Source organism: Sciurus carolinensis, chromosome 16, assembly GCF_902686445.1.
Source record: "Sciurus carolinensis chromosome 16, mSciCar1.2, whole genome shotgun sequence".
In the NCBI taxonomy this organism is placed as follows: Eukaryota; Metazoa; Chordata; class Mammalia; order Rodentia; family Sciuridae; genus Sciurus; species Sciurus carolinensis.
The window spans coordinates 67714044-67727915 of record NC_062228.1 but is presented as its reverse complement, the minus strand read 5'-3'; the positions used below and the strand labels follow the sequence as shown (position 1 = coordinate 67727915).

The 13872-nt window shown below is 37.3% G+C and overlaps 1 pseudogene; it reads right to left on the bottom strand.

The window, feature by feature from the left end:
• Nucleotides 1-708: 708 nt before the first annotated feature.
• LOC124967344 (MORC family CW-type zinc finger protein 3-like) lies at nt 709-3681 on the bottom strand (annotated as a pseudogene).
• Nucleotides 3682-13872: the final 10191 nt, after the last annotated feature.

Below are 13872 nucleotides of genomic sequence, written 5' to 3'. Positions count from 1 at the left end.
AAATATTAAATACTTATTGTGCCCACTCCATACTGACTAAACAGCTAAAAAGGGGCTTCAAAAGTAAACTTGGTGGTTATTTAATATTTTCAATACTTTATACTAAAGGGTGTTTTTTTGTTCTAAAAAAACACTTTGTGTTTAATCATGATTGGCAATCTCAACACAAGAAAAACCCTGACAAATGGAGTCAGGTTTTGCTTATCACATTTTCATAAATAATGTGTCAGGAGATAGGAATTTATAGAAAAGAAACACTAACACTCATTCCCTTGTAACCAGATTGTAATCAGGAGTACTTTTACATTATTTAAAAATTATTTAAACTCCTTTATAAGAAAATCAATGGTAGTAGCATTTTCATTTATACCATGGTACAGCCCTCAATTCCAAGAAAAATACACTTTTGGCAACCAGAAAAAATTGCACAAAGCTTGGGGGCAACCTGAAAAGCTCTTGGTGAAAATCACATATTTTAGGAGAATTAAAAAATATGTATGGACCTAATATTTACATTCAAATATTTACATTCAACACAAAGTCATGATTTAGCTATTCAACTGCTCAATACCAATAATTCACAGGTATTTCAAAAGATGGAACTGTGTCCACAATATCTGTGACCACACAGATATTGTGTGCATAGAATTGAATATTGAATATTGAATGCATAGAATACAGTAAAATAATGGTTCTTCAGTCTGTTACCTATCGAAATTATAGAATGAAACTGTTTATATTTTGAAAGCCATACAATCCAAAGAACTGAGCAAGTATTTTATTAATTCATGATACATATTTTAAGTACTACTGATTTCACTCATTTGTTCAACAACTTGCCCTAAAATCTCATCAACTACATCAACGTCATAATTCACTTGCTGAAGATCAAGATCAGGTACAATCATGGCAGCAACTGTCCCACATTAACTCGAAGAGGTCAAAGTTTGAGGCTTTCCCCATCTGTGTAATTTATAGACTCCTCAATATTACTTGAAGTTGAAACATCTGTTCCTCTCACAGGACTTGCAGATTTTAACTGTTCCATTTCAGTTTTGAGTTCTTCACACTGAGAACGAATCTGTGATTTTTCCATTTCTAATAATTCAACCTCACTTTTGTACTGGTCCCTCTCAACACTGCATTTGTCCAGTAGTCTAAAAACACTGTCAAGCTGCACAGCCATTTCATCCATTTCACTTTTACTGTCACTATTAGAACACTGACTACATTCAGCCTTTACATGTTGCAAAGCACTACACTGTTTTTTCAGCCTTTCTATTTCTTCCAAAGCTTGCCGATACTGAGATATCACATGGTCTGGACTTTCAGATGTGCCATTAATACTCTCAAGTAAAAATGCATTATCAGTTTCAGTAGACTGATGGCAAGTTTCCTTCTTCACGTATTTGTCATTCATTTCTAATATTCTCTGTTGTAATACTTTGATTTGGTCAGTAAACATATGACACTGTCTCTTATAATTGCCTTTTTCTTGAGTGACTAAAAGTAATTCATTTCTCAGCTCTTGTAAGTGGCAGCCAACATCAACTGCTGCCTTAGCAAAGGTTTTCTGGGCTTCCTGTATCTTTCCTTCAGCATCTACGCAGGAGGGCAGTATTGCTATATCATTTCTTACATCTATCTCATCTTTGATCATTTCTTCCTTTTTAACAACTACATTTGGTGCTTCTGTCTGGGTGGCTGCAGTAATGCCCTGATCACACCTGGGTGACGCAGTGCTTGTTGAACTAGTGTGGCCACAAGATTTAGCACTGCCCACAAGCTCAATGTGAACACCACTTTGTTCAGTGTGACTCTGTTCTGGTTTAACTTCAATATCATGATCTACTGCAGGTTTGGGAGTACTGTTTTCTTCCAAGATGATCACATCTTCATCATCATCATCATCATCATCTTTATGAGTTGAGTTTTCAAATGCTTGATTACTTAATCTCCGATTCCTTGCATTCAAAATTGAGGAACGAGTAGAAAGTCTCCATTTTAGGCTGTTGCTCTCAGGTTCAGACTGGGGTGAAACCCGATGATTACTTATAGGTCTTGTTGGATAGGAATTTATCACTTCTGAATGATGCCCTCTTGGAATGCTTTCCCTCATAGGAGAAAAGCTCTGACTTGAAATAGGGGTTGTCCGAAACAGTTCAGTATTAATCCGTAGGATCACTTCTGGTTGTTTGATTCTGAATTTTTCTTTGTTGTTCTTCTTTCATAAGTGGGATGTACCAAATCTTCATCCTTGGGTTCTTCTGGAACTTCACAGGTTCTGAACTGTGGGTCAGGGTTATTGGAGCAATACCATTTTTCTGGAAGTTGATCTATCCCATCTAGTAATGTTTGCCACTTTAGACAGGAATCACATTGAGCCCATGTTTGATCAGGACGTTTCTGTATATCTTCAACTGGCAAATTTAGAGGATATTCTTAAGTTTTTCTTCACTTTCATTTCATTCCAGTAATCATTCAGCTTTTCTCCTAATGCTGTTATTGTAAGTCTGTACTCATTAATGTAGTCAAAATCTTGCTTACTATGAGTTGGCTTAAGGAAATTACATTCTATAATTCCAACTACTCCAACACCCATGTTGTTTGCCTTTAGGTGACATCCGACTTTTTCATAAGCTTTGATGAGTTTATTTCTGTGATACATCATTATGCCATAATGATCTTTATTTCTACAGTTGAATCCAAAAGTAATTCTCACTGTTTTAGTTAAAAATTTAGGTCGATAAACATCACGTTGGATGTAGGCAAGACTCTTCGAAACTAGCTGTGTCTTCACTTTCTGTCCACGTAAGATGATCTACATTCTTGGCTTTAGATATAATATACTGCAGTAAGCCCTCAAGGAATAGTCACTCTCAGGGGCAATTTGGTCCATTCTTTCTTGCTTCTTGTACCCTTTCTTTCCCGTTGCCTCATCTAAATCCTCAGGAATTCTGATATCATATTTATCCTTTTCAAAATCAAACTCTGTTGAATTTTTGTAGCTTCTAAGATTCCAAATGATGATCCTTGTCCCCTTCTTACCCATAATGGCATCAAGTTCTGCCAGTAATTTCTGTTCCATAGAAAACAGAGAATGTTCCAGAATTGCAGCAAGGCTGGCTTTTGATTCTGCAAAATTAATCATCTGACGTGGTGCTTGTTGAATGCCACTATTGGAACAACAACATGTTCTGCTTTTATGACTTCCAAGTAGGTCTGAGACAAGAAGCCCACACTCATGGTTTCTCCATTTTTGGTAAAAACAATGGCATCTTTACCCAAACGCATAGAACCTGACTTGAAGCCATTCCCATACAATCCAACTGGGACATGACCATTCATGGTGACTTTGTCACTGAAGCCAAAGCCTTCTTGGCTGTATCATCTTGGGTAAATTACTTTAAATCTATCTTGATGTGTTTTCCCATCTCTTGGCATTTTGTATAACTTATCTGATGTCATACCATTCCCATTATCAGTGAATGTCAAGCATATACAGTCATTTATCACTGTTTTGTCAATCCATATCTGTTTAGCATTCACATCAGGATCATAAGCATTATCTATTAATTCAGCAACTGCACTGAATGGCCAAGTATGACTATTAGAATTTGTATGTAAAAACTTCGGGCAAAGCGCACTGAGGCGGATCCCACTGGGTGGCTGTGCCGCCATCTTGAGCAAGCTACAAAGCCAGGACCGGCCTCCGCCGCCACCCGACTCTGGGGTGCAACGTTCCACCCACTTCCGGAGCGGGACCCAGTCCAGCTCCCGTCTTCTTATTTTTTTAAGATGAGAAGCCAGTTATTTTAAAAATCTTCCTCTGTAGTGCTAATGTTTCCAGAAGATTGAAGTTCTAAATCCTTTACTGGGAAACCACAGATGTGGACTATTATGCACTTATAGTGTACCGGGATGCACATCGTGTCTGTCATCACAGCGACACTTCCCACTAATTCTTTCACAGTTCTTCACTGTAATCTTACCATTTTCTCCTTCAGTAAGCATTCTGGGCATGTTTGACCCATGTATCCTGATGCACATCCGTCTTCCACCTGTGTTTTGGCCACCACTGTTTACCTAGCTCTCAGGCTCCTTCCCCTTCGACCTCCCACCTGGGGGACATTCCCATTTCTCCTTATTCACTCCTTTTCTAAACCATTTTTCATGTATGCAAGAATTCATGGCTTTCATGGGTCATAATCTGGAGGGTCTTTATTTTCTCTGATGCTCTAGTTTTGAGACTGGTCTGTGACAGCTTCTCCAAATGAATTTCTTTGTCCTTTGATCATGGCATCCTTACTCCTTGGTCACTCATCCTTCTAGTGAGACAATACATTCCAGACTTCATTTGTAACTTCCTAACCCTGGGAAGAAGCAGCCTTTTCTCTTAGCAGTTTTGCTTCCTTCTACTCTAAGAAGGTGTCACCAAGTCAGGTCCAGGCCTTAGAGGGTTTGAAGCTATTGGTGAGCTGTATCTTCAAAGCACCTCAAAATATGAGGAACCCAGGTTCACAAACGCCCACCTGCCAAGGTATAGCAAAGCTACTTCTGGAGTTCAGCCCCTCACTGGAATGACAGTTGTATCAGGGAAGATGTGCAGACTGTAGCTCCCATTAGCAGTCTAACAAGGGTGCTTCTGCACATGACCTACAGCCTGTGTTTAGACTTCAGGCCAAAGTGACTCCCTTTTGAAAGTCAGTACCTGCCCACCCAAAAATTACCTTCCTGGTAGGCCCACTCACAAGGAGTCCCAATAACCAGAACCACCCCAAAGACATCAAGTAAGAGTTACAGGGCCAGACCGGTTATTTTTAACTACTCCATTGTACATGACTGTATAGTTTAGAAGTTTTTTTTCTGCAGGCTACATCTCCTCACAGAGGGACAGCCTGGCAGACTGTCTGTGTCAATAAACCATTGCTTGAACTCTGAGGTATGTCTGCAATGGATTTTTGTGCAAGCTACCCTAATATTCTGGTGCAGAAACCCAGGACAGGATCCATGATCATTGCCTGCTGGTTCTTCCTTTACCAGGATCTGAGCCATCTTGACAGTGCCCCCTCATCCCTGGCCAATATCCACAATGGTGGGTTCATGAATCGATGTTGCCAACCTTCTTGCCCACCATGGAATTTGACTCTAGTCAGTCTTTCCTCTACTGGCAGTGTGTCCTCAGAACTCTTCTATGGAGGCCCTGAGCGCTCTCTCTCTCTCTACAAATATCCCATCACTGGGACAGATTCGGCCTTGGCTGCAGACCTGTCAGGGATGGTGACAACCCTCACTGGTGGTCTGCTTCTACGTGGGAAGTCAGAGAGGTTGTAGTGACACCCCTTTCTCTCCTGTTTCCCTTCTCTGGGCTCCTGAGAACTCTTAGCCAAGGACTCTGCACAATCTAAACTTCTCTGTGACCCCACACCCTTGTTTGTCTCCTCAAAAACCATCAGCCTCTCCATTTGACTCCAGATCTCAAACCTCAAAAGCTCATATTCTGTTGCTACACAGTTTGGCCCCAATATAAATTAGATAATGATTCCTCAGTCCAAAGAATGGGACTTTCAATCCCATTATACAGGATTTATACAACTTCCGTCACAGCAGCAAGCAGGCCAGGATTCCCTATTTTCAAGCCTTCTCTTTTCTTCACTCTCACCCCTCTTTAAGTCAGTCCTGCTTCCCCACCCAGGTCCTCCCTGCTCACTCTCCCTTAACACTTTCACCTCCCAATCCTAATGACTTTACCTCTTTTGACCTAAATGATCAATATTCACTTTCTCCACCTCCACCCTCTGCTTCTTTGCTTGCTCAGCCACAACTTCATCCCCTCACTCAGACACACCTTCACTAAGTAGGGACAAATCTTCCAGGTCTGGTCCAGTCCTTCACCCCTCCACAATATGAGAATGATTCAGTCATTTATCTAAATTGAATGCTTCATTAAGGTCAGCACTCAAATATGGCCACAGTACAAATGAGATAATCTACACCAATGGTCCAAATAGGGAACTTTTGATCAAGAAATTGTGCAAAAAGTAAAAAAGTCATTTATTGCAAAATGGCAAATGAGGTGAGTTCCCAGCCCAAAATCATGTAAAAATCCTTATTTCAAGCACTTACCATCATCTTAACCTATGGAGCAAAAATTTAACCTGCATGTCACTGAGAGAGAGAAAAATAACCCTAACCAGCTTTGGAATGTAAACTATAATACACAGCAGGCCCAGGGAGTGACCAACCTATGACTAAAGAAAAATGTACCCATTTTAAAATTCTTGTGGGCTACAATACAGAAAAATGGTTTTCAGAGTCTCTCTCTCTGTCTCTCTCCCTCCCTCTCCCTTCCCTCTCCCTTCCCTCTCTGTGCCTTCTCTCTCTTTCTCACTCTCTCATGCTTTTTAATTTTCTTCAACATGGAAGAGGTAAATGCTGTCCGATATACTTGTCTGATACCTTAATTCTTATAGTTAATAAGTAAATTGAATTTGACATATATGGAACTAATTTTCATAAATGTGTTTAGTAAAAGCATCTGATTAATGTACAAAGTTAAAATGCTGTTAGATATAGCAAAATACTCTTAAATTCCTGAATTCCATGGGTGGTGTACTTGAACATTGTTTGTGTTTTCATAAATTGGTGACATGAGGGTCTAAATGAATGCTAAGAATGCCTGTGTGTAAGTAAAGGACATTTTCCAACAAGTTTGTGTGTAACTAAGTTCATTATATGTATGTGAGACAACAGTGAAAGCTATTTATGTTTTTTCCCTAAGGTCAAATACTTTATATACTGATAAGAAACAAGACTTAATTCATATGTTAAACTAACAAGGAGTTCTTAAATACACTAATTACTCTTAACATTGTGTATTAAGTTTTATTCTTTTTTTTTGTAGTTAGTTGACATTTTTATTTTATTTATTTATTTTTATTGTAAGCAAATGGGATACATGTTGTTTCTCTCTTTGTACATGAAATAAACGCATACCACTTGTGTAATCATAAATTTACATAGGGAAATGTTGTTTGATTCATTCTGGTATTTTTTCCATTCCCCCACCACTCCTCCCACCCCTCTTTTCCCTCTATACAGTCCTTCCTTCCTCCATTCTTGCCTTTCCCCAACCCTAACCCTAACACTACCACTAACACTAACACTTCCCACCCCCCATTATGTGTCATTATCCGCTTATCAGCAACATCATTCTTCCTTTGGTTTTTTGAGATTGGCTTATCTCACTTAGCATGATATTCTCCAGTTTCATCCATTTGCCTGCAAATGCCATAATTTTATCATTCTTTATGGCTCAGTAATATTCCATTGTGTGTGTGTATATATATATATATATATATATATATATATATATATATTACAGTTTCTTTATCCATTCATCAATTGAAGGACATCTAGGTTGGTTCCACAATCTGGCTATTGTGAATTGAGCAGCTATGAACATTGATGTGGCTGAATCTCTGTAGTATGCTGATTTTAAGTCCCTTGGGTATAGGCCAAGGAGTGGGATAGCTGGGTCAAATGGTGGTACCATTCCAAGGTTTCTGAGGAATCTCCACACTGCTTTCCAGAGTGGCTGCACTAATTTGCAACCCCACCAGCAATGTATGAGTGTATCTTTTTCCCCACATTCTTGCCAACACCTATTTTTGCTTATGTTCTTGATAATCGCCATTCTAATTGGGGTGAGATGAAATCTTAAGGTAGTTTTGATTTGCATTTCTCTTATTACTAGAATGTTGGACATTTTTTTCATATATCTGTTGATTGCTTGTAGATCTTCTGAGAAGTGTCTGTTCATTTCCTGAAAACATTTCTTCACTGGGTTATTTGTATTCTTGGTGTAGAGTTGTTTGAGTTCTTTATATATTCTGGAAATTAGTGCTCTATCTGAAGTATGAGTGGCAAAAATTTTCTCCCACTCTGTGGGCTCTCTCTTCACATTACTGATAGCTTCCTCTGCTGGAGAAAGCTACTTAGTTTTAATCTATCCCAGTTATTGATTCTTGCTTTTATTTCCTGTGCTATGGGAGTCCTGTTAAGAAAGTCTGATCCTAAGATGACATGTTGAAGAATTGGAACTACTTTTTCTTCTATAAGACGCAAGGTCTCTGGTCTGAATTCGAGGTCCTTGATCCCTTTTGAGTTGAGTATTTTGGAGGGTGAGAGATAGGGGTTTAGTTTCATTCTGTTGCATATGGATTTCCAGGTTTCCCAGTACCATTTGTTGAAGAGGCTATCTTTTCTCCATTGCATGTTTTTGGCACCTTTGTCTACTATGAGGAAATTGTATTTATTTGGTTTTGTTTCTGTGTCCTCTATTCTCTATCATTGATCTACCTGTCTATTTTGATACCAACACAATGCCGTTTTTGTTACTATTGCTTGTAGTAGAGATGAATATCTGGTATTGTGATACCCCCTGCTTCACTCTTTCTGCTAAGGATTCCTTTAGCTATTCTGGGTTTCTTATTCTTCCAGATTAATTTTATAATTGTGTGCTCTATTTCTGTAAGGTACACCATTGGGATTTTAATTGGAATAGCATTGAATCTGTACAGCACTTTAGGTAGTATGGCCATTTTGACAATATTAATTCTGCATATCCAAGAACATGGGAGATTTTTGCATCTTCTAAGATTTTCTTTAATTTCTTTCTTTAGTGTTCTGTAGTTCTCATTGTAGTGGTCTTTCACCTCTTTTTTTTGACTGATTCCCAAGTATTTTAATTTTTTCGAGGGTATTGTGAATGTGGTAGTTTTCCTAATTTATTTCATGGAGCGCATTTAACAAAAGAAGTAAAACTCAACAAATAAACAACCTAACACTACAGCTCAAAGCCCTAGAAAAAGAAGAGCAGACCAACACCAAAAGTAGTAGAACACAGGAAATAGTTAAACTCAGAGCTGAAATCAATGAAATTGAAACAAAAGAAACAATACAAAAAATAGACAAAATGAATAGTTGGTTCTTCGAAAAAATAAACAAAATTGATAAACCTTCAGCCACACCAACAAAGAGAAGACGAGAGAAAACCCAAATTACTAAAATTCGGAATGAACAAGGAAATATCACAACAGACACGACTGAAATACAAAACATAATTAGAAGCTATTTTGAAAATCTATACTCCAACAAAACAGAAAATTTCAAAGACATCAACAGGTTTCTAGAGACATATGAATTGCCTAAACTGAACGAGGAGGACATACACAATTTAAATAGACCAATTTCAAGTAATGAAATAGAAGAAGTCATCAAAAGCCTACCAACAAAGAAAAGTCCAGGACCAGATGGGTTCTCAGCCGAGTTCTACAAAACCTTTAAAGAAGAGCTCATTCCAGTACTTTTCAAAGTATTCCATAAAATAGAAGAGGAGGGAACCCTCCCAAACTCATTCTATGAAGCCAATATTACCCTGATACCTAAACCAGAAAGAGACACATCGAGGAAAGAAAATTCCAGACCAATATCCTTAATGAACATCGATGCAAAAATTCTCAACAAAATTTTAGCAAATCGCATAGAAAAATATATTAAAAAGATAGTGCACCACGATCAAGTGGGTTTTATCCCAGGGATGCAAGGTTGGTTCAACATTTGAAATCAATAAATGTCTTTCACCATATAAACAGACTTAAAGTTAAGAAACACATGATTATTTTGATAGATGCAGAAAAAGCATTCAATAAAAACAGCATACTTTCATGCTCTAAACACTAGAAAAAACAGGGATAGTGGGAACATTCCTTAACATTGTAAAGGCCATCTACAATAAGCCCATGGCTGATATCATGATAAATGGTAAAAAAGTGAAAGCAGACCTTTAAAGTCTGGAACAAGTCAGTGTTGCCCTCTTTCGCCACTTCTATTCAACATCATCCTTGAAACTCTAGCCAGAGCAATTAGACAAGCCAAAGAAATTAAAGGGATACAAATAGCAAAAGAAGAACTCAAACTATTCCCTATTCGCTGATGACTTGATTATATATTTTGAAGTTTTATGCTTTAGAGCAATTAGTCTTAAAAATTAGGATTTGTACAATTATGGTTAAATAACAATGGTTAGAGTATTATGCTACATTAGAGAGGCTAAATTTTCCTTTAAAAGTTACATTAGAGAGGCAAAATTTTCCTTTAAAAATTAAGCTTCTTGACTCATTTTGTTGTAGTCCAGTATCTTATACTTATTTATTCAATGGAAGAGAAACTCATTTTCAAACAATAGAATCATTTTCAATCTCAATACTAGTTTTCTCTACCAGTAAACCAAAGAAATTCAGTAAGCTTTAAAATCTTACTTACATTGAAACACCAATGATTTTTTTATGTGCTTCTTCAAAATTGCTTGCACTTGCATTACTACAATTAAGTATTCACCCAGAATGTTAGTGTTTGGTTTATTTTGTTATTATTCCAAGTGTTTCTATAGCACAGGCACATGGTGATGGTGACTTGGTTATTGTTCTGAGTTTATGTGACATTTTATGTTGTGTTTTGTTCTGTTTTGCATTGTTCTGAGTTTGTATTGCAGTTCTTAATTCCTAATTTGATTTTGTCTCTTTCCTTTAAATTAGTCACATTGCATTATAACATCAAGTGAGCAAAAATTTTATTTCTCCACCAAAATACTATGAAATTACCATATCATCCAATTTAAAATTATGAATAAATATGTTTGATTATTTCCAATTTGCTTATTTTAATAAATTAAAGATATTCTTCAAAAACATTAAGCTTGGTCAATATAAAAACATCAGTATGTCATACTAAATGTGTTCATATTTTCCAGGTATAAAGGTCCTTAAGGCAGAAAATTTTAAAGAATATTTTTATCAACCTGCTATTCTCCAATCTGAACTTTTGTGTAATGGTAATTTTAAATGTGTAAGAATAGTAAATTTTATTGGGGATTTATTTATATCATTTAATGTTCTGTAACTGGACATGAACTATATGTTACCTTCTACACTGAGATAAAATGTAATTGTATTTCTAAAAGTTAATGAGAGCCTGATCTGTTTAAAGGTTAATATCATGAAACAGGTAAGTATTTTGCCATTTTGACACACAAACGGAAAGCTAAAAGCTCTCTCAGTCTTTCTTTGATTTATGTTTTAAGTGTAATGTTATATTGTGTTGATGTTCATATAGGATCAGGAGACAATATACATAAACTTTGTAAAATGACATTAAAGAAAGAGGCGAGAATTAGCTTCAAAACCAGAATGATTTACCTACGATTTGTGGAGTCCCACCTTACCTGAGATAGAGCTCTGCCTCTCATGTCACTATATGTTAAAATGACTCCAAAGTAGATGAGACTCGAGCTCACATAAAGTAGTATTCAAAACATTTATTTTTGTTGCAATCTCAAATAGGGAATAAAGTATAAATCAGTCAAAATTCAAGGTAGGTATTATGCAAGCTGAATATGTTTTATTCTTGCTAATTTCATTTTGTAAAACTGTCACCTGTTAATGTTTTGCAGAGGCATTGCTTCAAGAACACTCAACCTAGGTTAACTTGAGATAATAAGCCATCACCTACAGGACAGATAGTACATAATGGTAACTTGCAGTACTAATACAGACTCCAGTTAAATGAAAGGGTAAATGACTGTAAGGTTATAGACCTTGAAGTTGAGGCCCAGCATCTTTAAGACTGGTGAGACTGCTTTTCTGGATGTTTAAGATCAAGTTTAAGATCTAGATTAACACAAAAGGGCCAAGGAAGTCAGTATTTGTCTTTTGCCTCTGAGTCAGCTTGATCTAGGGAATGTGAGAACTTCTCTAAGGAGCTTTACAACTCTGGGTCACATGACCTCCCTCTCATGGAGATTTATAAGACTGCTGGAGAATAGAAAGACAATCAGTGCACCTGCTGCAAAGAGAAGGGCCATTGGAAATGGGACACATTACTGATGCTTCCAAGGGAAGCTACGTCATCAAGGTGACCCTACATTGCAGATGGCACTACAAGAGGTAAGAAGCTGCTCTCAAGTTCTCCAAGAGTGACCCTTGTGGGAACTCACCTGGCTCTTAACAGCAGGTAGTAACAAAGTCAACTTCACCAGCTTGATCTTGAACACCTAGCAAAAACAGTTATAATCTAAACACAGTCATAATTGTATTTAAAAAGAAATACAACAGTTCCTTTATTGGAACTTAAGACCTATACGTGTGTTAGTCCTACAGCCAGGAAGGTTCCCAAATTCTGTGAAATTTTTCCTTTGGGATACTCACATTTATCCCTGCCTACCAAAGTTACTCCTTAAAGTGACACTTTACCAGATAGCCAAAGTCTACCCATTCCAATAACAGCACACACCAGATGTAGGAAGACCCCCCAAAAATTATTCCCTTACTCATAGGGCTAAAAATATCCACCAGGATTAACACAGAAGAAGCAGGATTAGGAACCTCTATTTGCTATAAAATTAGTCAACACAGGCTATTGCAGATATCCAAAAGGTCACTGATTTGGTCCTGACTTTACAAACTCAATTAGACTCCCTGCCATCTGTTTTCCTACAACAAATTAGGAGAGAAAGTTGCTTCTTTGTAAACCAATCAGGAGTGATGAGAGACAACATTAAAAAAATCTAAGAAGACCTGGAATATGGAAATAATTCTGACTCGGAAGCCTCTTCACATCTCAAATGGTGATTTTCAATGTAACTTTCAAAATGTTACCCATCTTAACATTTTGTTTCATAAGTAATTTTATCTCACAGCATGTATATTAAGGATCTATGTTTTATTGTCTGAGTAAAAATGTATAATGTATTAAAATTACAATCTCAGGTTCTGGCCATGGTCCATGAAAGAGAGCCTACTCTTAATAATGAAGAAGTTTGGGGCAATTTAGCTGAAGGAATTTCTTCTCTTAACCCTTTTAAATACTTTTCTACACATGTAGTTGGGTTACTAGTTATAACTCTACTGTTAATTTTATTTCTTTTCTTAGTAGGAATTTCAGGTCAGTCAATGTACAAAGAAACAAAATTCCTTTGACTCGAGCAAACTCCTCAGGACAATAGGTGCTCTGTTTGAATGGCATAGAGATGGTCTGCGACTCATCTGTCCTTGTCTTATTGACATTGTCTTATTATAAGAAACTTTGGTACTAGTGGACTTTGAGAAGCAATCAACTTACATAATCTGTACATGCTCAAAGGTAACTCTACTATGTAACCTAGGTAACTTGATATGACCCCGGAATAGATAATAAACTGAACTGCCTTTCCTTTGAGCAACCACTCTTGCTCTTTGAGATCCTGTGTGCTTGCCTCCTTATTACTCTTCACTTAACCCTTATTGCTAGACCCCAATTAAATTTTTCAGTTCTTATTTTGCATAACTTGTCAAGCAGGATGAAAATGATTAAAACACCAGGAAAATATGATTCCAAGGTTAATCATGCTTGCTATGCTCCAAAGTACCCACCCTCCTGGAATCATGGAGAGTATTCCCTATATCTGAGTGAGGCCCATGACTGACTAAGAACAATAGGATCCCAACTGCATTCCCTGCTGAAATTATTCACTTAGTATTAGCAAATGAATTAATCTTCACCTTTCTTATAATCACCTGATTTCACTGTTCTTATTACTTTTACCCTGCCTATTTTCAATTCTGTGTAGGAACAATTTCTTTATAAGCTCACCTTCTCGGTCCCAGTTGCCTCCTGGGACACACAGATGCTATTATCCTGCTCACCTCCTAACCCACCGAGATCACAAAGGGGAGCTCCAATTATGATGACCTCAAAACTCTTCCCCATTCCCCACTGGGAACTCCATGCCCTATTCTAGAACTCTGAAGGGAGGGTCCCTCTACTACAACCATT